This window comes from Gigantopelta aegis, unplaced genomic scaffold, assembly GCF_016097555.1.
Source record: "Gigantopelta aegis isolate Gae_Host unplaced genomic scaffold, Gae_host_genome ctg4041_pilon_pilon:::debris, whole genome shotgun sequence".
NCBI lineage: Eukaryota > Metazoa > Mollusca > Gastropoda > Neomphalida > Peltospiridae > Gigantopelta > Gigantopelta aegis.
The window spans coordinates 1-26,124 of NW_024533648.1; the positions used below are offsets into that span (position 1 = coordinate 1).

Sequence of the window (26,124 nt, forward strand, 5' to 3'; positions counted from 1 at the left end):
AAAGATACCTTATAGTTCGTATCCTATAAGATAATACGCCTCAGGTGAGCGCTCTACCCAGTAAACTTGGTATTGCCGTAATATTACAATGACAAATGACGTCACGCAATTGTTTGACGCTTGGAAGCGGAGTTTGCCTTCCACGGCGAAAACAACGATATGAAAAAGAAAAAGAGAAAGAAATATGGTTGGGACGGGATAAAACCCATCGCCTTCCTATCGTACAACGCATCGCGCCTCAGGTAAGCGTTCTACCCACTAAGTTCAACATCGCCCTTGTGTTACAATGACAAATGACGTCACTGAATTTTTTGAGGCTTAGAAAGTGTAAACAATGATTTGAAAAGATATGTGTTGGGGGGAGTTGTGTGGGGGCAGTTGTCTGTTCGTGCATGTCTGTATGCGTGCGCGCGTGTAGATGTATGTTTAATTGTGCTGAGGTGTCTGTAAACAAGGATCCGTTTCTTTTTTGTTTTTGATTGGGTAGGGGTGGTGATGAGTAAAACATAATTATGTGGAGAGCGGGAAAAAAGTAGGTGTGTGTCCCTTTTCAGGAGTATGCATTTACAATACTGTGTCTGTGCGTGTGAATAAAAATCAAATATTGCAATTATGTATAAAACCACTTTCGTGTGATTTGTTTGGCTCTTAAAAGAGCCGCCACCAAGTGGCGTCTGCATTTATTCCATTTCTTCATCTTCGGATTCGGGGGAGACGATTGCCACCTTCAGCCTCAACTCTGCAACCATTTCTGCTTTCCAGCAAGCATACTCGTAGTAAGAGTTCCGGACTCCCTCTACTGTTGCCATCTTCAGTCGCAGGTTGTAACGGAATGACTTGTGGTTGTCGATTCTCGCTTTATCATAGCGAATCTGGAGGTCTTCTAGCCTGTCGTTAAGGAAGATGACCTGCTCACAGGCTCGTCTGAAACGATTCTCAGAATCGTAGAGTTCGGCGTATAGATTGAATTTCTCCATTATATTGAACTGCAGTGTCGTAATTATAAAAATCAAATGTACAGAGAGAAGAGAAACATGCACTTTATATTCCTTATGACACGAACTAATACTCAATGTCACGTCAGCAATATACACATTGTACACAAATCCAGACCACTCAAGTGCCAGTCAATTAGTTGATCTAATTAACAAACTCAATGACGTAATCAAGGCAATTAGAATAACGGGTAGGTACCTTCGTTAAAACTTTAACTGTTAATTTCTTTGCCCTGGTCCTAAAACAACAGTGCTCCTTTATAGATGAATTTATTTATGACTAGCCTCAATAATAATAATAATAATCATGGTAATAATAATCAATGAAAAAATGAATAAATAAATAAATAAAATCGATATTCTAAAGTAAATTAAAATATTATTTTGTTAATAGAAAAAATTTCTACAGCACCCGGTGTTCCCAGGCGGTCACCCATCCAAGTACTAACCGGGCCCGACGTTGCTTAACTTCGTTGATCGGACGACAACCGGTGCTTTCAACGTGGTATGGCCGTAGACAACAACTGATGTAAAATAAAGGTATACGTATGTAGTATTCCGGAAGTTATCATTCAGCATTCATTTTTGTTTTATTTTTTTCGACGGACAGGTAAAATGGCGTTCGGTGGGGCCAGGCGCATGTTCACGAATTTAGCGCGGGGGTGGGGTGGGGTGGGGTTCTCCACTAAGCTAGATATTGTCATTGTCTTACAATGACAAATGACGTCACGCAATTGTTAGACGCTTCGAAACGAAGTTTTGCTTCCACAGCATAAAGACTTATTTAAGAATCGCTGTGCACTGGTTGTAACGGAAAGATACCTTATAGTTCGTATCCTATAAGATAATACGCCTCAGGTGAGCGCTCTACCCAGTAAACTTGGTATTGCCGTAATATTACAATGACAAATGACGTCACGCAATTGTTTGACGCTTGGAAGCGGAGTTTGCCTTCCACGGCGAAAACACGATATGATGAAAAAGAAAAAGAGAAAGAAATATGGTTGGGACGGGATAAAACCCATCGCCTTCCTATCGTACAACGCATCGCGCCTCAGGTAAGCGTTCTACCCACTAAGTTCAACATCGCCCTTGTGTTACAATGACAAATGACGTCACTGAATTTTTTGAGGCTTAGAAAGTGTAAACAATGATTTGAAAAGATATGTGTTGGGGGGAGTTGTGTGGGGGCAGTTGTCTGTTCGTGCATGTCTGTATGCGTGCGCGCGTGTAGATGTATGTTTAATTGTGCTGAGGTGTCTGTAAACAAGGATCCGTTTCTTTTTTGTTTTTGATTGGGTAGGGGTGGTGATGAGTAAAACATAATTATGTGGAGAGCGGGAAAAAAGTAGGTGTGTGTCCCTTTTCAGGAGTATGCATTTACAATACTGTGTCTGTGCGTGTGAATAAAAATCAAATATTGCAATTATGTATAAAACCACTTTCGTGTGATTTGTTTGGCTCTTAAAAGAGCCGCCACCAAGTGGCGTCTGCATTTATTCCATTTCTTCATCTTCGGATTCGGATTCGGGGGAGACGATTGCCACCTTCAGCCTCAACTCTGCAACCATTTCTGCTTTCCAGCAAGCATACTCGTAGTAAGAGTTCCGGACTCCCTCTACTGTTGCCATCTTCAGTCGCAGGTTGTAACGGAATGACTTGTGGTTGTCGATTCTCGCTTTATCATAGCGAATCTGGAGGTCTTCTAGCCTGTCGTTAAGGAAGATGACCTGCTCACAGGCTCGTCTGAAACGATTCTCAGAATCGTAGAGTTCGGCGTATAGATTGAATTTCTCCATTATATTGAACTGCAGTGTCGTAATTATAAAAATCAAATGTACAGAGAGAAGAGAAACATGCACTTTATATTCCTTATGACACGAACTAATACTCAATGTCACGTCAGCAATATACACATTGTACACAAATCCAGACCACTCAAGTGCCAGTCAATTAGTTGATCTAATTACAAACTCAATGACGTAATCAAGGCAATTAGAATAACGGGTAGGTACCTTCGTTAAAACTTTAACTGTTAATTTCTTTGCCCTGGTCCTTAAACAACAGTGCTCCTTTATAGATGAATTTATTTATGACTAGCCTCAATAATAATAATAATAATCATGGTAATAATAATCAATGAAAAAATGAATAAATAAATAAATAAAATCGATATTCTAAAGTAAATTAAAATATTATTTTGTTAATAGAAAAAATTTCTACAGCACCCGGTGTTCCCAGGCGGTCACCCATCCAAGTACTAACCGGGCCCGACGTTGCTTAACTTCGTTGATCGGACGACAACCGGTGCTTTCAACGTGGTATGGCCGTAGACAACAACTGATGTAAAATAAAGGTATACGTATGTAGTATTCCGGAAGTTATCATTCAGCATTCATTTTTGTTTTATTTTTTTCGACGGACAGGTAAAATGGCGTTCGGTGGGGCCAGGCGCATGTTCACGAATTTAGCGCGGGGGTGGGGTGGGGTGGGGTTCTCCACTAAGCTAGATATTGTCATTGTCTTACAATGACAAATGACGTCACGCAATTGTTAGACGCTTCGAAACGAAGTTTTGCTTCCACAGCATAAAGACTTATTTAAGAATCGCTGTGCACTGGTTGTAACGGAAAGATACCTTATAGTTCGTATCCTATAAGATAATACGCCTCAGGTGAGCGCTCTACCCAGTAAACTTGGTATTGCCGTAATATTACAATGACAAATGACGTCACGCAATTGTTTGACGCTTGGAAGCGGAGTTTGCCTTCCACGGCGAAAACAACGATATGAAAAAGAAAAAGAGAAAGAAATATGGTTGGGACGGGATAAAACCCATCGCCTTCCTATCGTACAACGCATCGCGCCTCAGGTAAGCGTTCTACCCACTAAGTTCAACATCGCCCTTGTGTTACAATGACAAATGACGTCACTGAATTTTTTGAGGCTTAGAAAGTGTAAACAATGATTTGAAATATGTGTTGGGGGTAGTTGTGTGGGGGCAGTTGTCTGTTCGTGCATGTCTGTATGCGTGCGCGCGTGTAGATGTATGTTTAATTGTGCTGAGGTGTCTGTAAACAAGGATCCGTTTCTTTTTTGTTTTTGATTGGGTAGGGGTGGTGATGAGTAAAACATAATTATGTGGAGAGCGGGAAAAAAGTAGGTGTGTGTCCCTTTTCAGGAGTATGCATTTACAATACTGTGTCTGTGCGTGTGAATAAAAATCAAATATTGCAATTATGTATAAAACCACTTTCGTGTGATTTGTTTGGCTCTTAAAAGAGCCGCCACCAAGTGGCGTCTGCATTTATTCCATTTCTTCATCTTCGGATTCGGATTCGGGGGAGACGATTGCCACCTTCAGCCTCAACTCTGCAACCATTTCTGCTTTCCAGCAAGCATACTCGTAGTAAGAGTTCCGGACTCCCTCTACTGTTGCCATCTTCAGTCGCAGGTTGTAACGGAATGACTTGTGGTTGTCGATTCTCGCTTTATCATAGCGAATCTGGAGGTCTTCTAGCCTGTCGTTAAGGAAGATGACCTGCTCACAGGCTCGTCTGAAACGATTCTCAGAATCGTAGAGTTCGGCGTATAGATTGAATTTCTCCATTATATTGAACTGCAGTGTCGTAATTATAAAAATCAAATGTACAGAGAGAAGAGAAACATGCACTTTATATTCCTTATGACACGAACTAATACTCAATGTCACGTCAGCAATATACACATTGTACACAAATCCAGACCACTCAAGTGCCAGTCAATTAGTTGATCTAATTAACAAACTCAATGACGTAATCAAGGCAATTAGAATAACGGGTAGGTACCTTCGTTAAAACTTTAACTGTTAATTTCTTTGCCCTGGTCCTAAAACAACAGTGCTCCTTTATAGATGAATTTATTTATGACTAGCCTCAATAATAATAATAATAATCATGGTAATAATAATCAATGAAAAAATGAATAAATAAATAAATAAAATCGATATTCTAAAGTAAATTAAAATATTATTTTGTTAATAGAAAAAATTTCTACAGCACCCGGTGTTCCCAGGCGGTCACCCATCCAAGTACTAACCGGGCCCGACGTTGCTTAACTTCGTTGATCGGACGACAACCGGTGCTTTCAACGTGGTATGGCCGTAGACAACAACTGATGTAAAATAAAGGTATACGTATGTAGTATTCCGGAAGTTATCATTCAGCATTCATTTTTGTTTTATTTTTTTCGACGGACAGGTAAAATGGCGTTCGGTGGGGCCAGGCGCATGTTCACGAATTTAGCGCGGGGGTGGGGTGGGGTGGGGTTCTCCACTAAGCTAGATATTGTCATTGTCTTACAATGACAAATGACGTCACGCAATTGTTAGACGCTTCGAAACGAAGTTTTGCTTCCACAGCATAAAGACTTATTTAAGAATCGCTGTGCACTGGTTGTAACGGAAAGATACCTTATAGTTCGTATCCTATAAGATAATACGCCTCAGGTGAGCGCTCTACCCAGTAAACTTGGTATTGCCGTAATATTACAATGACAAATGACGTCACGCAATTGTTTGACGCTTGGAAGCGGAGTTTGCCTTCCACGGCGAAAACAACGATATGAAAAAGAAAAAGAGAAAGAAATATGGTTGGGACGGGATAAAACCCATCGCCTTCCTATCGTACAACGCATCGCGCCTCAGGTAAGCGTTCTACCCACTAAGTTCAACATCGCCCTTGTGTTACAATGACAAATGACGTCACTGAATTTTTTGAGGCTTAGAAAGTGTAAACAATGATTTGAAAAGATATGTGTTGGGGGGAGTTGTGTGGGGGCAGTTGTCTGTTCGTGCATGTCTGTATGCGTGCGCGCGTGTAGATGTATGTTTAATTGTGCTGAGGTGTCTGTAAACAAGGATCCGTTTCTTTTTTGTTTTTGATTGGGTAGGGGTGGTGATGAGTAAAACATAATTATGTGGAGAGCGGGAAAAAAGTAGGTGTGTGTCCCTTTTCAGGAGTATGCATTTACAATACTGTGTCTGTGCGTGTGAATAAAAATCAAATATTGCAATTATGTATAAAACCACTTTCGTGTGATTTGTTTGGCTCTTAAAAGAGCCGCCACCAAGTGGCGTCTGCATTTATTCCATTTCTTCATCTTCGGATTCGGATTCGGGGGAGACGATTGCCACCTTCAGCCTCAACTCTGCAACCATTTCTGCTTTCCAGCAAGCATACTCGTAGTAAGAGTTCCGGACTCCCTCTACTGTTGCCATCTTCAGTCGCAGGTTGTAACGGAATGACTTGTGGTTGTCGATTCTCGCTTTATCATAGCGAATCTGGAGGTCTTCTAGCCTGTCGTTAAGGAAGATGACCTGCTCACAGGCTCGTCTGAAACGATTCTCAGAATCGTAGAGTTCGGCGTATAGATTGAATTTCTCCATTATATTGAACTGCAGTGTCGTAATTATAAAAATCAAATGTACAGAGAGAAGAGAAACATGCACTTTATATTCCTTATGACACGAACTAATACTCAATGTCACGTCAGCAATATACACATTGTACACAAATCCAGACCACTCAAGTGCCAGTCAATTAGTTGATCTAATTAACAAACTCAATGACGTAATCAAGGCAATTAGAATAACGGGTAGGTACCTTCGTTAAAACTTTAACTGTTAATTTCTTTGCCCTGGTCCTAAAACAACAGTGCTCCTTTATAGATGAATTTATTTATGACTAGCCTCAATAATAATAATAATAATCATGGTAATAATAATCAATGAAAAAATGAATAAATAAATAAATAAAATCGATATTCTAAAGTAAATTAAAATATTATTTTGTTAATAGAAAAAATTTCTACAGCACCCGGTGTTCCCAGGCGGTCACCCATCCAAGTACTAACCGGGCCCGACGTTGCTTAACTTCGTTGATCGGACGACAACCGGTGCTTTCAACGTGGTATGGCCGTAGACAACAACTGATGTAAAATAAAGGTATACGTATGTAGTATTCCGGAAGTTATCATTCAGCATTCATTTTTGTTTTATTTTTTTCGACGGACAGGTAAAATGGCGTTCGGTGGGGCCAGGCGCATGTTCACGAATTTAGCGCGGGGGTGGGGTGGGGTGGGGTTCTCCACTAAGCTAGATATTGTCATTGTCTTACAATGACAAATGACGTCACGCAATTGTTAGACGCTTCGAAACGAAGTTTTGCTTCCACAGCATAAAGACTTATTTAAGAATCGCTGTGCACTGGTTGTAACGGAAAGATACCTTATAGTTCGTATCCTATAAGATAATACGCCTCAGGTGAGCGCTCTACCCAGTAAACTTGGTATTGCCGTAATATTACAATGACAAATGACGTCACGCAATTGTTTGACGCTTGGAAGCGGAGTTTGCCTTCCACGGCGAAAACAACGATATGAAAAAGAAAAAGAGAAAGAAATATGGTTGGGACGGGATAAAACCCATCGCCTTCCTATCGTACAACGCATCGCGCCTCAGGTAAGCGTTCTACCCACTAAGTTCAACATCGCCCTTGTGTTACAATGACAAATGACGTCACTGAATTTTTTGAGGCTTAGAAAGTGTAAACAATGATTTGAAAAGATATGTGTTGGGGGGAGTTGTGTGGGGGCAGTTGTCTGTTCGTGCATGTCTGTATGCGTGCGCGCGTGTAGATGTATGTTTAATTGTGCTGAGGTGTCTGTAAACAAGGATCCGTTTCTTTTTTGTTTTTGATTGGGTAGGGGTGGTGATGAGTAAAACATAATTATGTGGAGAGCGGGAAAAAAGTAGGTGTGTGTCCCTTTTCAGGAGTATGCATTTACAATACTGTGTCTGTGCGTGTGAATAAAAATCAAATATTGCAATTATGTATAAAACCACTTTCGTGTGATTTGTTTGGCTCTTAAAAGAGCCGCCACCAAGTGGCGTCTGCATTTATTCCATTTCTTCATCTTCGGATTCGGATTCGGGGGAGACGATTGCCACCTTCAGCCTCAACTCTGCAACCATTTCTGCTTTCCAGCAAGCATACTCGTAGTAAGAGTTCCGGACTCCCTCTACTGTTGCCATCTTCAGTCGCAGGTTGTAACGGAATGACTTGTGGTTGTCGATTCTCGCTTTATCATAGCGAATCTGGAGGTCTTCTAGCCTGTCGTTAAGGAAGATGACCTGCTCACAGGCTCGTCTGAAACGATTCTCAGAATCGTAGAGTTCGGCGTATAGATTGAATTTCTCCATTATATTGAACTGCAGTGTCGTAATTATAAAAATCAAATGTACAGAGAGAAGAGAAACATGCACTTTATATTCCTTATGACACGAACTAATACTCAATGTCACGTCAGCAATATACACATTGTACACAAATCCAGACCACTCAAGTGCCAGTCAATTAGTTGATCTAATTAACAAACTCAATGACGTAATCAAGGCAATTAGAATAACGGGTAGGTACCTTCGTTAAAACTTTAACTGTTAATTTCTTTGCCCTGGTCCTAAAACAACAGTGCTCCTTTATAGATGAATTTATTTATGACTAGCCTCAATAATAATAATAATAATCATGGTAATAATAATCAATGAAAAAATGAATAAATAAATAAATAAAATCGATATTCTAAAGTAAATTAAAATATTATTTTGTTAATAGAAAAAATTTCTACAGCACCCGGTGTTCCCAGGCGGTCACCCATCCAAGTACTAACCGGGCCCGACGTTGCTTAACTTCGTTGATCGGACGACAACCGGTGCTTTCAACGTGGTATGGCCGTAGACAACAACTGATGTAAAATAAAGGTATACGTATGTAGTATTCCGGAAGTTATCATTCAGCATTCATTTTTGTTTTATTTTTTTCGACGGACAGGTAAAATGGCGTTCGGTGGGGCCAGGCGCATGTTCACGAATTTAGCGCGGGGGTGGGGTGGGGTGGGGTTCTCCACTAAGCTAGATATTGTCATTGTCTTACAATGACAAATGACGTCACGCAATTGTTAGACGCTTCGAAACGAAGTTTTGCTTCCACAGCATAAAGACTTATTTAAGAATCGCTGTGCACTGGTTGTAACGGAAAGATACCTTATAGTTCGTATCCTATAAGATAATACGCCTCAGGTGAGCGCTCTACCCAGTAAACTTGGTATTGCCGTAATATTACAATGACAAATGACGTCACGCAATTGTTTGACGCTTGGAAGCGGAGTTTGCCTTCCACGGCGAAAACAACGATATGAAAAAGAAAAAGAGAAAGAAATATGGTTGGGACGGGATAAAACCCATCGCCTTCCTATCGTACAACGCATCGCGCCTCAGGTAAGCGTTCTACCCACTAAGTTCAACATCGCCCTTGTGTTACAATGACAAATGACGTCACTGAATTTTTTGAGGCTTAGAAAGTGTAAACAATGATTTGAAAAGATATGTGTTGGGGGGAGTTGTGTGGGGGCAGTTGTCTGTTCGTGCATGTCTGTATGCGTGCGCGCGTGTAGATGTATGTTTAATTGTGCTGAGGTGTCTGTAAACAAGGATCCGTTTCTTTTTTGTTTTTGATTGGGTAGGGGTGGTGATGAGTAAAACATAATTATGTGGAGAGCGGGAAAAAAGTAGGTGTGTGTCCCTTTTCAGGAGTATGCATTTACAATACTGTGTCTGTGCGTGTGAATAAAAATCAAATATTGCAATTATGTATAAAACCACTTTCGTGTGATTTGTTTGGCTCTTAAAAGAGCCGCCACCAAGTGGCGTCTGCATTTATTCCATTTCTTCATCTTCGGATTCGGATTCGGGGGAGACGATTGCCACCTTCAGCCTCAACTCTGCAACCATTTCTGCTTTCCAGCAAGCATACTCGTAGTAAGAGTTCCGGACTCCCTCTACTGTTGCCATCTTCAGTCGCAGGTTGTAACGGAATGACTTGTGGTTGTCGATTCTCGCTTTATCATAGCGAATCTGGAGGTCTTCTAGCCTGTCGTTAAGGAAGATGACCTGCTCACAGGCTCGTCTGAAACGATTCTCAGAATCGTAGAGTTCGGCGTATAGATTGAATTTCTCCATTATATTGAACTGCAGTGTCGTAATTATAAAAATCAAATGTACAGAGAGAAGAGAAACATGCACTTTATATTCCTTATGACACGAACTAATACTCAATGTCACGTCAGCAATATACACATTGTACACAAATCCAGACCACTCAAGTGCCAGTCAATTAGTTGATCTAATTAACAAACTCAATGACGTAATCAAGGCAATTAGAATAACGGGTAGGTACCTTCGTTAAAACTTTAACTGTTAATTTCTTTGCCCTGGTCCTAAAACAACAGTGCTCCTTTATAGATGAATTTATTTATGACTAGCCTCAATAATAATAATAATAATCATGGTAATAATAATCAATGAAAAAATGAATAAATAAATAAATAAAATCGATATTCTAAAGTAAATTAAAATATTATTTTGTTAATAGAAAAAAATTTCTACAGCACCCGGTGTTCCCAGGCGGTCACCCATCCAAGTACTAACCGGGCCCGACGTTGCTTAACTTCGTTGATCGGACGACAACCGGTGCTTTCAACGTGGTATGGCCGTAGACAACAACTGATGTAAAATAAAGGTATACGTATGTAGTATTCCGGAAGTTATCATTCAGCATTCATTTTTGTTTTATTTTTTTCGACGGACAGGTAAAATGGCGTTCGGTGGGGCCAGGCGCATGTTCACGAATTTAGCGCGGGGGTGGGGTGGGGTGGGGTTCTCCACTAAGCTAGATATTGTCATTGTCTTACAATGACAAATGACGTCACGCAATTGTTAGACGCTTCGAAACGAAGTTTTGCTTCCACAGCATAAAGACTTATTTAAGAATCGCTGTGCACTGGTTGTAACGGAAAGATACCTTATAGTTCGTATCCTATAAGATAATACGCCTCAGGTGAGCGCTCTACCCAGTAAACTTGGTATTGCCGTAATATTACAATGACAAATGACGTCACGCAATTGTTTGACGCTTGGAAGCGGAGTTTGCCTTCCACGGCGAAAACAACGATATGAAAAAGAAAAAGAGAAAGAAATATGGTTGGGACGGGATAAAACCCATCGCCTTCCTATCGTACAACGCATCGCGCCTCAGGTAAGCGTTCTACCCACTAAGTTCAACATCGCCCTTGTGTTACAATGACAAATGACGTCACTGAATTTTTTGAGGCTTAGAAAGTGTAAACAATGATTTGAAAAGATATGTGTTGGGGGGAGTTGTGTGGGGGCAGTTGTCTGTTCGTGCATGTCTGTATGCGTGCGCGCGTGTAGATGTATGTTTAATTGTGCTGAGGTGTCTGTAAACAAGGATCCGTTTCTTTTTTGTTTTTGATTGGGTAGGGGTGGTGATGAGTAAAACATAATTATGTGGAGAGCGGGAAAAAAGTAGGTGTGTGTCCCTTTTCAGGAGTATGCATTTACAATACTGTGTCTGTGCGTGTGAATAAAAATCAAATATTGCAATTATGTATAAAACCACTTTCGTGTGATTTGTTTGGCTCTTAAAAGAGCCGCCACCAAGTGGCGTCTGCATTTATTCCATTTCTTCATCTTCGGATTCGGATTCGGGGGAGACGATTGCCACCTTCAGCCTCAACTCTGCAACCATTTCTGCTTTCCAGCAAGCATACTCGTAGTAAGAGTTCCGGACTCCCTCTACTGTTGCCATCTTCAGTCGCAGGTTGTAACGGAATGACTTGTGGTTGTCGATTCTCGCTTTATCATAGCGAATCTGGAGGTCTTCTAGCCTGTCGTTAAGGAAGATGACCTGCTCACAGGCTCGTCTGAAACGATTCTCAGAATCGTAGAGTTCGGCGTATAGATTGAATTTCTCCATTATATTGAACTGCAGTGTCGTAATTATAAAAATCAAATGTACAGAGAGAAGAGAAACATGCACTTTATATTCCTTATGACACGAACTAATACTCAATGTCACGTCAGCAATATACACATTGTACACAAATCCAGACCACTCAAGTGCCAGTCAATTAGTTGATCTAATTAACAAACTCAATGACGTAATCAAGGCAATTAGAATAACGGGTAGGTACCTTCGTTAAAACTTTAACTGTTAATTTCTTTGCCCTGGTCCTAAAACAACAGTGCTCCTTTATAGATGAATTTATTTATGACTAGCCTCAATAATAATAATAATAATCATGGTAATAATAATCAATGAAAAAATGAATAAATAAATAAATAAAATCGATATTCTAAAGTAAATTAAAATATTATTTTGTTAATAGAAAAAATTTCTACAGCACCCGGTGTTCCCAGGCGGTCACCCATCCAAGTACTAACCGGGCCCGACGTTGCTTAACTTCGTTGATCGGACGACAACCGGTGCTTTCAACGTGGTATGGCCGTAGACAACAACTGATGTAAAATAAAGGTATACGTATGTAGTATTCCGGAAGTTATCATTCAGCTTCATTTTTGTTTTATTTTTTTCGACGGACAGGTAAAATGGCGTTCGGTGGGGCCAGGCGCATGTTCACGAATTTAGCGCGGGGGTGGGGTGGGGTGGGGTTCTCCACTAAGCTAGATATTGTCATTGTCTTACAATGACAAATGACGTCACGCAATTGTTAGACGCTTCGAAACGAAGTTTTGCTTCCACAGCATAAAGACTTATTTAAGAATCGCTGTGCACTGGTTGTAACGGAAAGATACCTTATAGTTCGTATCCTATAAGATAATACGCCTCAGGTGAGCGCTCTACCCAGTAAACTTGGTATTGCCGTAATATTACAATGACAAATGACGTCACGCAATTGTTTGACGCTTGGAAGCGGAGTTTGCCTTCCACGGCGAAAACAACGATATGAAAAAGAAAAAGAGAAAGAAATATGGTTGGGACGGGATAAAACCCATCGCCTTCCTATCGTACAACGCATCGCGCCTCAGGTAAGCGTTCTACCCACTAAGTTCAACATCGCCCTTGTGTTACAATGACAAATGACGTCACTGAATTTTTTGAGGCTTAGAAAGTGTAAACAATGATTTGAAAAGATATGTGTTGGGGGGAGTTGTGTGGGGGCAGTTGTCTGTTCGTGCATGTCTGTATGCGTGCGCGCGTGTAGATGTATGTTTAATTGTGCTGAGGTGTCTGTAAACAAGGATCCGTTTCTTTTTTGTTTTTGATTGGGTAGGGGTGGTGATGAGTAAAACATAATTATGTGGAGAGCGGGAAAAAAGTAGGTGTGTGTCCCTTTTCAGGAGTATGCATTTACAATACTGTGTCTGTGCGTGTGAATAAAAATCAAATATTGCAATTATGTATAAAACCACTTTCGTGTGATTTGTTTGGCTCTTAAAAGAGCCGCCACCAAGTGGCGTCTGCATTTATTCCATTTCTTCATCTTCGGATTCGGGGGAGACGATTGCCACCTTCAGCCTCAACTCTGCAACCATTTCTGCTTTCCAGCAAGCATACTCGTAGTAAGAGTTCCGGACTCCCTCTACTGTTGCCATCTTCAGTCGCAGGTTGTAACGGAATGACTTGTGGTTGTCGATTCTCGCTTTATCATAGCGAATCTGGAGGTCTTCTAGCCTGTCGTTAAGGAAGATGACCTGCTCACAGGCTCGTCTGAAACGATTCTCAGAATCGTAGAGTTCGGCGTATAGATTGAATTTCTCCATTATATTGAACTGCAGTGTCGTAATTATAAAAATCAAATGTACAGAGAGAAGAGAAACATGCACTTTATATTCCTTATGACACGAACTAATACTCAATGTCACGTCAGCAATATACACATTGTACACAAATCCAGACCACTCAAGTGCCAGTCAATTAGTTGATCTAATTAACAAACTCAATGACGTAATCAAGGCAATTAGAATAACGGGTAGGTACCTTCGTTAAAACTTTAACTGTTAATTTCTTTGCCCTGGTCCTAAAACAACAGTGCTCCTTTATAGATGAATTTATTTATGACTAGCCTCAATAATAATAATAATAATCATGGTAATAATAATCAATGAAAAAATGAATAAATAAATAAATAAAATCGATATTCTAAAGTAAATTAAAATATTATTTTGTTAATAGAAAAAATTTCTACACCACCCGGTGTTCCCAGGCGGTCACCCATCCAAGTACTAACCGGGCCCGACGTTGCTTAACTTCGGTGATCGGACGAGAACCGTTTTTTTTATTTTAATTTTTTTTTATTTACAATATCAACATAATACATAAATAAATACAACATGTATATAATAAAAAATAAATAAAAACACAGACACACAAACAACCACTCACTGGCTCACACCAAGCACACTTGTATAATTATTTAAAACTTTATAGATTTCTTATAAAGTCTTGAGGAATATTGACTGCTAATACTACATATTAAGAGGATATTTAAAGATTAATACATCATTATTCAAGTCAAGGAACCTATTATCCTTAATATATTTGTTAGTAAAAACAGGAAGTTTATTTTGAAAACGATATTTATTAAGAAGTAATTCAAAGAACTGACGCACGTAGTGCTTAAACAATCTAACAATATTGATATTTGACCCTCTTGATTCAGCTATTACACGTCTTTTAAAAACTGATATTCTATAAATTGACAAGATAATGTTTAGGAAATCATATGGACAATTTTGTATTCGAACATAACAACCAAATAGTAATAATATTTTTAGCTGTTGTAAAGAAAAACCTGTTTTCTGAAATATTACAATACACATTTCATGAAAGATTGATAATAAATCATACAATTCATCACAATATAAAAACAAATGACACAAATCTTCATCATCTTTCATACAAACTGGACATTGACTGGACAAAACTTTACCATATTTATATAATTTACAATATGTAAAAATAATATTATGCGCTATTTTGAAATCCAAATCAATGAATTCAGGAGATTTATCACAATAATGAATGGATTTCCAAATTGGCTTCCATGATACATTAAAACTTAAATCCTTCCATTTTTCTAAACATGTAGGTAATTTGAAATTTTGAGCAATTAAAAAAGAATATATTAATTTAACAGTGAATTTACTTGAATTTATTATTTCATTATTGTAAATCAAAAATAAATCTTTTACTAAAGAAACATTTTTATTCTCACTATTAATAACTGTTTTCCATTCACCTGGAAGTGAGTTTAAGATAACATTATAAGCAGAAGAAATATTGGCTTTAGTTACATCAGGACATTTTTCCTGAATAATTTCTACAACAGCAGAAACAGGGAAAAAACCTGGTATAACTTCATAAACAATATCAGCCACAGTGACTATATCACTTTCAATAAAAGAACTAAATAGTAACAATTTATCTTTATACTTAATATAAGGATTATCAAAAAGTGGCTGAGATAATATTTCACCTAAATCCATAGCAAAATGACGTTCACCTTTAGTGACCGAGTCCCATGCTGACAACACCTCAGCATAAAAAGGATTAATAGCTACTAGAGAATGTTCATTAAAAACTATACTGAGAATGTTATAAGATAAATTCATATTCATATATTTTTTAAGAAATTCAGACATTGTATGTTTCCAAACAGCTTTAAAATCATGATCAAAATATTTTTTCAGCATCTTAACACGAAAAGCAACCTTTTTAAATGAAACATCTTGTATATTTAATCCACCCAAAATTGTATTCCCAATAATTGTAGAATATTTTATTAATGGTATTTTACCGTTCCACATAAACTTACAAAACAAAGTCTGAATTTCTTTTTCTACCCATTTAGGAACATGAATAGTACTTATCATATACCACAATCTAGAAGATAAAATAGTATTCCACACCGTAGCTTTTCCATTTAAAGTAAGCTTTCTTTTACCCCAAAGACTAATTAAAGCATTTAATTTATCTATTTTATTTTTCCAATTCAATCTTTCACATAATTTCTTGTTTGGGCCTAAATATATACCAAGAATGTTAACACAATCTTTATTAATAGACACAGGAATATTAAAAGATAAATCCTTAGACGTAGCCTTGCCAATACAGAGTACTTCTGACTTATCAATATTGACCTTTGCACCAGTAGCAAGACAAAAAATATTAACAGTGTTAAAAACAGCCTCAACAGACTGTGTCTCTCTAACTGTAATAGTAGTATCATCAGCATGCTGAAATAATAAAGAATTAAATTCATTTGCTATTCTAATTCCATCATTACTATGTCTATTCTTAATTAAACTATTTAAAGGTTCTGCTATAATAACGTAAAGCATCATAGAAATTGGACACCCTTGCCTAACTCCTCTAGTTATAGAAAAGAAAGATGTTAAATGTCCATTAATTTTTACACAACTTTTTATATCATTATAAAGTACTTTAATCCATGATATAAATTTATTTCCAAAATTAAATTTATTTAAAACTTTTACTATAAAGCTGTGTGAAACTCTATCAAAAGCTTTTTCTTGGTCAATTTTAACAATAAAACCTTCATCCTTATTTAACTCAACTAAATCTATAACATCTCGCACCGACATAATATTATCTGCAATATCCCTTCCTGGAACACAACAAGTTTGTTCAGGGGAAATAATCGATGACATAACTTGTTTTAGCCGATTAGCTAAAACTCTTGAAATAATTTTATAATCAACATTCAAAAGACTTATTGGTCTAAAATTTTTAAGATCTGTTTTATCTCCTTTTTTCTTATAAAAAAGACTAATTACTCCCTTTTTCATACTTCTTGATAACTGTTCTTCATTTTCAATCGACATCACAACTTTATGAAATAAAGGTTTTAAAACATCCCAAAATTTAATATAAAATTCCACAGTAAGACCATCCATCCCAGGAGATTTATTTTTATTCATTCCTTTTAAAGCGTCAGTCAATTCATCTATCGAAATATCTTTGTCACAATTTTGAATTTGTATATCATTTAATTTATTATTTATTAAATTTAATAACTCAGCTTCTTTTTCTATATCTACATTTTCCTGAGTATACAATTTGGAATAAAAATGTTGCGCAAAGTTTAATATATCTTCTGTTTTCCTAGATAACCCATTGTCCGTTTTAATTTCTTTAATTGCATTAGATTCCTGTTTTGATTTCTCCAAATTAAGAAAAAAGGAAGTATTTCTGTCTGATTCAAAATTCCATTGTACTTTCGATCTTAAAATAGCTCCTTTACACTTAATGGTTTCAATATTTTGTAATTCTTCTTCCAAAAGTTTTAATTTTGTTATATCATAATCTTTATGTACAGATAATCTAGCATATTCACGTTTTAATGCATTTTGAATAAAATAGTATTTTTCATTTTCAGCTTTACGTTTATTGATTGCAAAATAATATATAGAACATCTTTTCAATTTATATTTTAAATTATCCCACCAAACTAGTGGCTCAGATTGCAATAATGGACACTGACATACATCATTAATAACATTAAGAATTGTTTCACAAAAACGTTCATCATATAATAACTCATTATTAAAAATCCAAATACCTTGACCTCTCTCAATATGAGACAAATCAAGCTTAAAACATATAAAATTATGATCACTAAACGCAGTGTAAGAAATATATGTATTTGTTAGAAACTGCAATAAATTTCTCGAAATTAAAAAGAAATCAATTCTAGACTGTTTCATTATATTTTCTACAATTTGTTGACGACTAAATTCTCTCTTACCTGGGTTTCTGTAACGCCAAATATCAACAAGATCATGATTGTTAATAACAGAATGTAAAGCATTGCTAGATTTCAAACAAAATTGTTTATTATGTACACCCATATCCAAAGAAGGATCCAAAATTTCATTAAAGTCACCTGCAAGAATATTATTTTTACCATTTATAAAATTATCTAATTGTTCAAAGAAAACAATTCTTTCATCTGTTTTGTTTGGTGCATACACATTAATAAAATTGTAATCATCATCTTCAATAATAGCATTAATATTCAAAACCCTACCTTCATTATCACAGCTATCAAAAGTAAATGTATATGGACAATCTTTTGATATTAATATTGCCACACCCTTTCTATTATTATTAGGACAATTATTATAAAATATTTGACCATCCCATAAATGTTTATAACTCTCAATAAAATTATCATCCCAAAACGTTTCTTGTAAAAAAGTAATGTAACTATGCTTACTTTTGATAGCTGCAAAAACTGCATTCATTTTGTCAATATCCCTCAGTCCATTCACATTTAAAGATACTAATAGCAGCATTAAGATAAAAGTTATTTTAAAGTACATATCCATCTTTATTTTTTATTTTTACTTTTAACCTCATTCTTCTTTCCATCATTCTCTCTTCTTTCATTCACAGTACACCCATCCTTCTTTCTTTCATCCGACACTCTCCTCTCTCGCTTTTCCTTTCTTCCCTCAACAATGCTCCACACCGTCTCATCAGCTGGTCTTTTCACAAGTCTTGATCTTCGCGTCACTCTCTTTGTTTCACTCAGTTCATTTTCACCGTCTTTACAGTCATTCACTTTCGAATTATCCTCATCTGTATATAAAACCTCGTCATCAATTTCAGCTTGGCTCTCTTGGGTAGACATGAGCTTGTCTTGATCGCCTACGCTTGACGACGTCTTGCCCTTCGTCACGGACGGCTGATCACAGTTGTCAGTTCTCAGCTTGGGTTGTTCAATTTTCTCTTTGACAGTTACGTCCATGTCACATTCACGGTCACTCTCACATTCACTGTCCGAATCTTCTTTACAATTACACGAACAATCCACGCCCGAACCGCCACATTTCTCACACAACGATGACATTGTACACTCACGAGCAATGTGTCCTAATTTGTTGCATTTATAACATTTGGTGTAGGGACAGTTTTTAATTACATGATTATCTTCCAAACACTGATAACAAACCTTTAATTGATTGTTATGTAAAACTCTAAAGAACTGCATTCCTTCAACGGTTTGAAATTTCATAGAGTAGGGTAAGCTTTTCACATTATGTGGAAATCTAACTCTCACATACCTGGTCCCATCAGCAATGTTAGTTTTTTCATGCATCCGTCTTTTCACAGGTGAAAGAATTTCAATGTTCATTTTCTCCAATTTGGAAATGATTTCATCATCACTGACATAAGCAGGCAAATGCATAAATGAAACCACCACACTATCTGAATACACCAGGTTCATTTTCATATTAAAGCCATTACATACCATCTCACCGTCTTCGGCAAACACTCTTGCCTGTCTCTCGTCCGCAAATGTAATCTCGTACATCTCTCTTCCCCTTGGGACACACGCTAAAATTTCTCCTTCACTGTGCACTCCATTAATATAGTCAATCAATTCACCACCGCGTAGCTTTCATTTCTTTTTCCAAAACAACCTCCACTGTACACTCCTTCTTGAAAGATTTCACGCTAATTACCTTCTTTTCTTCCATCTTTTCTCTCTCTTCGTCCATGCAAGGCAGGCTAATGTACAAAAGTGCCCAAGGGCAGATGAAACAAACACAAACAAAACACTATTTGCGGAGCCGAAGTAAACACGTCCGATAGTGACAAAACCAAAACCGGAAGTCCAAAAATATTAACAATTTAGTGCGGCCTCAACGACTGAGTGGGGTTCTAACTGTAATAGTAGTATCATCAGAAATGATGAAAAATAAAGAATTAAATTCATTTGCAATTCGATTCCATCATTACTATGTCTATTCTTAATTGTATGTATTTAAAGGTTCTGCTATAATAACGTAAAGCATCATAACGGAATTGGACATCCTTTATAGTTCGTCTAGTTATAGATAAGAAAGCCTGTTGTGAGCATTAATTTTTACACAACTTTTTATTATCATTATAAAGTACAATGACAAATGACGTCACGCAATTGTTTGACGCTTAAATTTATTTAAAACTTTTACTATCCACTGTGTGAAACTCTATCAAAAGCTTTTTCTTGGTAAATTTTAACAATAAAAATGGTTCATCCTTATTTAACTCAACTAAATCTATCGTACAACGCACCGATTTTAATATTATCTTCAATGTCCCTTCCTTCAACACAACAAGTTTGTTCAGGGGAAATAATCGATGCCCGACACTAACTTGTTTGAGGATTAGCTAAAAGTGTAAAAATAATTTGAAAAGATATGTGTTCAAAAGACTTATGTGGGGCAAAAATTTTAAGATCATGTTGTATGCTGCGCGCGTGTAGAAAAATGTTTAATTGTACTCCCTTTGTCAGTAACAAGGATCCTCAATTTTCTTTTTTGTTTTTGATTCACAACTTGGTGATGAGTAAAACAAGGTATTTGGAAAGCGGTCCCAAAGTAGGTGTGTAATCCCTTTTCAGGAGTATCCACAGTAAATACATCCATGTCTGCAGGAGATTTATTTTTATTCATTCCTTTTAAAGCGTCAGTATAAATTCACTTTCGAAATATGTTTGTCTTAAAATTTTGCCACCAAGTGGCGTCTGCATTTAAAAAATTTCTTAAATCTAATAATTCGGCTCGGGGAGACTATATGCCATTTTCCTGAGTCACAATTTGAATAAAAATTTGCGTGCTTTAAATATCTTCTGCATTTTCCTAGATAAGATTGTCCGGTTTTAATTCTTTAATTGCCATTCCTGTTTTGATTTCTTCAAGCTGAAGAAAAAATGACTTATTTCTGTCGATGATTCGCTTTATCATAGCGAATACTCGATCTTAAAATAGCCCTGTACACCTAATGGTTTCAATATTTTGAATTCTTCTTCCAAAAGTTGAAATTTTGTTATATCATAATCTTTATGTTCAGCGTATAGCATATTCAATTTTCCATTATATTGAAATGCAGTTTTATAATTTAAAAATCATCTGACATTGATATCTGACATTATTATATTTACTATGACATAGAAATAATACTCAATGTCTCTGCAATATATTTTGGTACACAAATCCAGACTTTCAAATGCCTATGTATTGGTTGAACCCCCCTTTTAAAAATCCTATGTACGCCCATCAAGGCAATGTGTATAAATGATAGTCTACCTAATCGTTAAAAGCTTCTGTAGCTCGCCGTGTCAGGTCCAACTAACAATAGTGTCCCTACATATATGAAGTCGTGTTATGACTAGCAAAAACAATAATAATAATCGCAAACAAACAAACAAATAATAATCAAAAAATAGCAATGACAATAATAAATAAATAAAATCGATATTCAAAATAAATAAATAAAAAAAAAAAAAAAAATAAAAAAAATGTCTACAGCACCCGGTGTTCCCAGGCGGTCACCCATCCAAGTACTAACCGGGCCCGACGTTGCTTAACTTCGGTGATCGGACGAGAACCGGTGCTTTCAACGTGGTATGGCCGTAGACAACAACTGATGTAAAATAAAGGTATACGTATGTAGTATTCCGGAAGTTATCATTCAGCATTCATTTTTGTTTTATTTTTTTCGACGGACAGGTAAAATGGCGTTCGGTGGGGCCAGGCGCATGTTCACGAATTTAGCGCGGGGGTGGGGTGGGGGGGGGTTCTCCACTAAGCTCGATATTGTCATTGTCTTACAATGACAAATGACGTCACGCAATTGTTAGACGCTTCGAAACAAAGTTTTGCTTCCACAGCATAAAGACTTATTTAAGAATCGCTGTGCACTGGTTGTAACGGAAAGATACCTTATAGTTCGTATCCTATAAGATAATACGCCTCAGGTGAGCGCTCTACCCAGTAAACTTGGTATTGCCGTAATATTACAATGACAAATGACGTCACGCAATTGTTTGACGCTTGGAATAAAAGTTTGCCTTCCACGGCGAAAACAACGATATGAAAAAGAAAAAGAGAAAGAAATATGGTTGGGACGGGATAAAACCCATCGCCTTCCTATCGTACAACGCATCGCGCCTCCTCAGGTAAGCGTTCTACCCACTAAGTTCAACATCGCCCTTGTGTTACAATGACAAATGACGTCACTGAATTTTTTGAGGCTTAGAAAGTGTAAACAATGATTTGAAAAGATATGTGTTGGGGGTAGTTGTGTGGGGGCAGTTGTGTGTTCGTGCATGTCTGTATGCGTGCGCGCGTGTAGATGTATGTTTAATTGTGCTGATGTGTCTGTAAAGAAGGATCTGTTTCTTTTTTGTTTTTGATTGGGTAGGGGTGGTGATGAGTAAAACATAATTATGTGGAGAGCGGGAAAAAAGTAGGTGTGTGTCCCTTTTCAGGAGTATGCATTTACAATACTGTGTCTGTGCGTGTGAATAAAAATCAGATATTGCAATTATGTATAAAACCACTTTCGTGTGATTTGTTTGGCTCTTAAAAGAGCCGCCACCAAGTGGCGTCTGCATTTATTCCATTTCTTCATCTTCGGATTCGGATTCGGGGAAGACGATTGCCACCTTCAGCCTCAACTCTGCAACCATTTCTGCTTTCCAGCAAGCATACTCGTAGTAAGAGTTCCGGACTCCCTCTACTGTTGCCATCTTCAGTCGCAGGTTGTAACGGAATGACTTGTGGTTGTCGATTCTCGCTTTATCATAGCGAATATGGAGGTCTTCTAGCCTGTCGTTAAGGAAGATGACCTGCTCACAGGCTCGTCTGAAACGATTCTCAGAATCGTAGAGTTCGGCGTATAGATTGAATTTCTCCATTATATTGAACTGCAGTGTCGTAATTATAAAAATCAAATGTACAGAGAGAAGAGAAACATGCACTTTATATTCCTTATGACACGAACTAATACTCAATGTCACGTCAGCAATATACACATTGTACACAAATCCAGACCACTCAAGTGCCAGTCAATTAGTTGATCTAATTAACAAACTCAATGACGTAATCAAGGCAATTAGAATAACGGGTAGGTACCTTCGTTAAAACTTTAACTGTTAATTTCTTTGCCCTGGTCCTTAAACAACAGTGCTCCTTTATAGATGAATTTATTTATGACTAGCCTCAATAATAATAATAATAATAATCATGGTAATAATAATCAATGAAAAAATGAATAAATAAATAAATAAAATCGATATTCTAAAGTAAATTAAAATATTATTTTGTTAATACAAAAAATTTCTACAGCACCCGGTGTTCCCAGGCGGTCACCCATCCAAGTACTAACCGGGCCCGACGTTGCTTAACTTCGTTGATCGGACGACAACCGTTTTTTTTTTTTTTTTTCAGTTGTTTTATTTTTTATTATTTTCAAAAGTTTTAAAAATAAAAATGTGCATCGACCGGGAAATGAACCCGGGTCACCCGCGTGGCAGGCGAGTATTCCTTTTTTTTTTTTTTTTATCTTTTTATTTACAATATCAACATAATACATAAATAAATACAACATGTATATAATAAAAAATAAATAAAAACACACACACACACACAAACAACCACTCACTGACTCACACCAAGCACACTTGTATAATTATTTAAAACTTTATAGATTTCTTATAAAATCTTGAGGAATATTGACTGCTAATACTACATATTAAGAGGATATTTAAAGATTAATACATCATTATTCAAGTCAAGGAACCTATTATCCTTAATATATTTGTTAGTAAAAACAGGAAGTTTATTTTGAAAACGATATTTATTAAGAAGTAATTCAAAGAACTGACGCACGTAGTGCTTAAACAATCTAACAATATTGATATTTGACCCTCTTGATTCAGCTATTACACGTCTTTTAAAAACTGATATTCTATAAATTGACAAGATAATGTTTAGGAAATCATATGGACAATTTTGTATTCGAACATAACAACCAAATAGTAATAATATTTTTAGCTGTTGTAAAGAAAAACCTGTTTTCTGAAATATTACAATACACATTTCATGAAAGATTGATAATAAATCATACAATTCATCACAATATAAAAACAAATGACACAAATCTTCATCATCTTTCATACAAACTGGACATTGACTGGACAAAACTTTACCATATTTATATAATTTACAATATGTAAAAATAATATTATGCGCTATTTTGAAATCCAAATCAATGAATTCAGGAGATTTATCACAATAATGAATGGATTTCCAAATTGGCTTCCATGATACATTAAAACTTAAATCCTTCCATTTTTCTAAACATGTAGGTAATTTGAAATTTTGAGCAATTAAAAAAGAATATATTAATTTAACAGTGAATTTACTTGAATTTATTATTTCATTATTGTAAATCAAAAATAAATCTTTTACTAAAGAAACATTTTTATTCTCACTATTAATAACTGTTTTCCATTCACCTGGAAGTGAGTTTAAGATAACATTATAAGCAGAAGAAATATTGGCTTTAGTTACATCAGGACATTTTTCCTGAATAATTTCTACAACAGCAGAAACAGGGAAAAAACCTGGTATAACTTCATAAACAATATCAGCCACAGTGACTATATCACTTTCAATAAAAGAACTAAATAGTAACAATTTATCTTTATACTTAATATAAGGATTATCAAAAAGTGGCTGAGATAATATTTCACCTAAATCCATAGCAAAATGACGTTCACCTTTAGTGACCGAGTCCCATGCTGACAACACCTCAGCATAAAAAGGATTAATAGCTACTAGAGAATGTTCATTAAAAACTATACTGAGAATGTTATAAGATAAATTCATATTCATATATTTTTTAAGAAATTCAGACATTGTATGTTTCCAAACAGCTTTAAAATCATGATCAAAATATTTTTTCAGCATCTTAACACGAAAAGCAACCTTTTTAAATGAAACATCTTGTATATTTAATCCACCCAAAATTGTATTCCCAATAATTGTAGAATATTTTATTAATGGTATTTTACCGTTCCACATAAACTTACAAAACAAAGTCTGAATTTCTTTTTCTACCCATTTAGGAACATGAATAGTACTTATCATATACCACAATCTAGAAGATAAAAATAGTATTCCACACCGTAGCTTTTCCATTTAAAGTAAGCTTTCTTTTACCCCAAAGACTAATTAAAGCATTTAATTTATCTATTTTATTTTTCCAATTCAATCTTTCACATAATTTCTTGTTTGGGCCTAAATATATACCAAGAATTTTAACACAATCTTTATTAATAGACACAGGAATATTAAAAGATAAATCCTTAGACGTAGCCTTGCCAATACAGAGTACTTCTGACTTATCAATATTGACCTTTGCACCAGTAGCAAGACAAAAAATATTAACAGTGTTAAAAACAGCCTCAACAGACTGTGTCTCTCTAACTGTAATAGTAGTATCATCAGCATGCTGAAATAATAAAGAATTAAATTCATTTGCTATTCTAATTCCATCATTACTATGTCTATTCTTAATTAAACTATTTAAAGGTTCTGCTATAATAACGTAAAGCATCATAGAAATTGGACACCCTTGCCTAACTCCTCTAGTTATAGAAAAGAAAGATGTTAAATGTCCATTAATTTTTACACAACTTTTTATATCATTATAAAGTACTTTAATCCATGATATAAATTTATTTCCAAAATTAAATTTATTTAAAACTTTTACTATAAAGCTGTGTGAAACTCTATCAAAAGCTTTTTCTTGGTCAATTTTAACAATAAAACCTTCATCCTTATTTAACTCAACTAAATCTATAACATCTCGCACCGACATAATATTATCTGCAATATCCCTTCCTGGAACACAACAAGTTTGTTCAGGGGAAATAATCGATGACATAACTTGTTTTAGCCGATTAGCTAAAACTCTTGAAATAATTTTATAATCAACATTCAAAAGACTTATTGGTCTAAAATTTTTAAGATCTGTTTTATCTCCTTTTTTCTTATAAAAAAGACTAATTACTCCCTTTTTCATACTTCTTGATAACTGTTCTTCATTTTCAATCGACATCACAACTTTATGAAATAAAGGTTTTAAAACATCCCAAAATTTAATATAAAATTCCACAGTAAGACCATCCATCCCAGGAGATTTATTTTTATTCATTCCTTTTAAAGCGTCAGTCAATTCATCTATCGAAATATCTTTGTCACAATTTTGAATTTGTATATCATTTAATTTATTATTTATTAAATTTAATAACTCAGCTTCTTTTTCTATATCTACATTTTCCTGAGTATACAATTTGGAATAAAAATGTTGCGCAAAGTTTAATATATCTTCTGTTTTCCTAGATAACC

General features: G+C 36.1%; 8 non-coding genes across 8 annotated transcripts; all 8 read right to left on the minus strand.

Moving 5' to 3' along the window:
- Positions 1-1,395: 1,395 nt before the first annotated feature.
- Positions 1,396-1,514, minus strand: LOC121392544. The gene has a single exon (XR_005960515.1). It is a non-coding gene; the product is annotated as a 5S ribosomal RNA (ribosomal RNA).
- Positions 1,515-3,211: 1,697 nt separating this feature from the next.
- Positions 3,212-3,330, minus strand: LOC121392545. The gene has a single exon (XR_005960516.1). It is a non-coding gene; the product is annotated as a 5S ribosomal RNA (ribosomal RNA).
- Positions 3,331-5,023: 1,693 nt separating this feature from the next.
- LOC121392536 lies at positions 5,024-5,142 on the minus strand. Its single transcript, XR_005960508.1, has one exon. It is a non-coding gene; the product is annotated as a 5S ribosomal RNA (ribosomal RNA).
- Positions 5,143-6,838: 1,696 nt separating this feature from the next.
- Positions 6,839-6,957, minus strand: LOC121392537. Its single transcript, XR_005960509.1, has one exon. It is a non-coding gene; the product is annotated as a 5S ribosomal RNA (ribosomal RNA).
- A 1,696-nt stretch (positions 6,958-8,653) lies between these two features.
- LOC121392538 lies at positions 8,654-8,772 on the minus strand. The gene has a single exon (XR_005960510.1). It is a non-coding gene; the product is annotated as a 5S ribosomal RNA (ribosomal RNA).
- A 1,697-nt stretch (positions 8,773-10,469) lies between these two features.
- Positions 10,470-10,588, minus strand: LOC121392540. Its single transcript, XR_005960511.1, has one exon. It is a non-coding gene; the product is annotated as a 5S ribosomal RNA (ribosomal RNA).
- Positions 10,589-12,284: 1,696 nt separating this feature from the next.
- Positions 12,285-12,403, minus strand: LOC121392541. Its single transcript, XR_005960512.1, has one exon. It is a non-coding gene; the product is annotated as a 5S ribosomal RNA (ribosomal RNA).
- An 8,822-nt stretch (positions 12,404-21,225) lies between these two features.
- Positions 21,226-21,344, minus strand: LOC121392535. The gene has a single exon (XR_005960507.1). It is a non-coding gene; the product is annotated as a 5S ribosomal RNA (ribosomal RNA).
- Between the last annotated feature and the right edge of the window lie 4,780 nt (positions 21,345-26,124).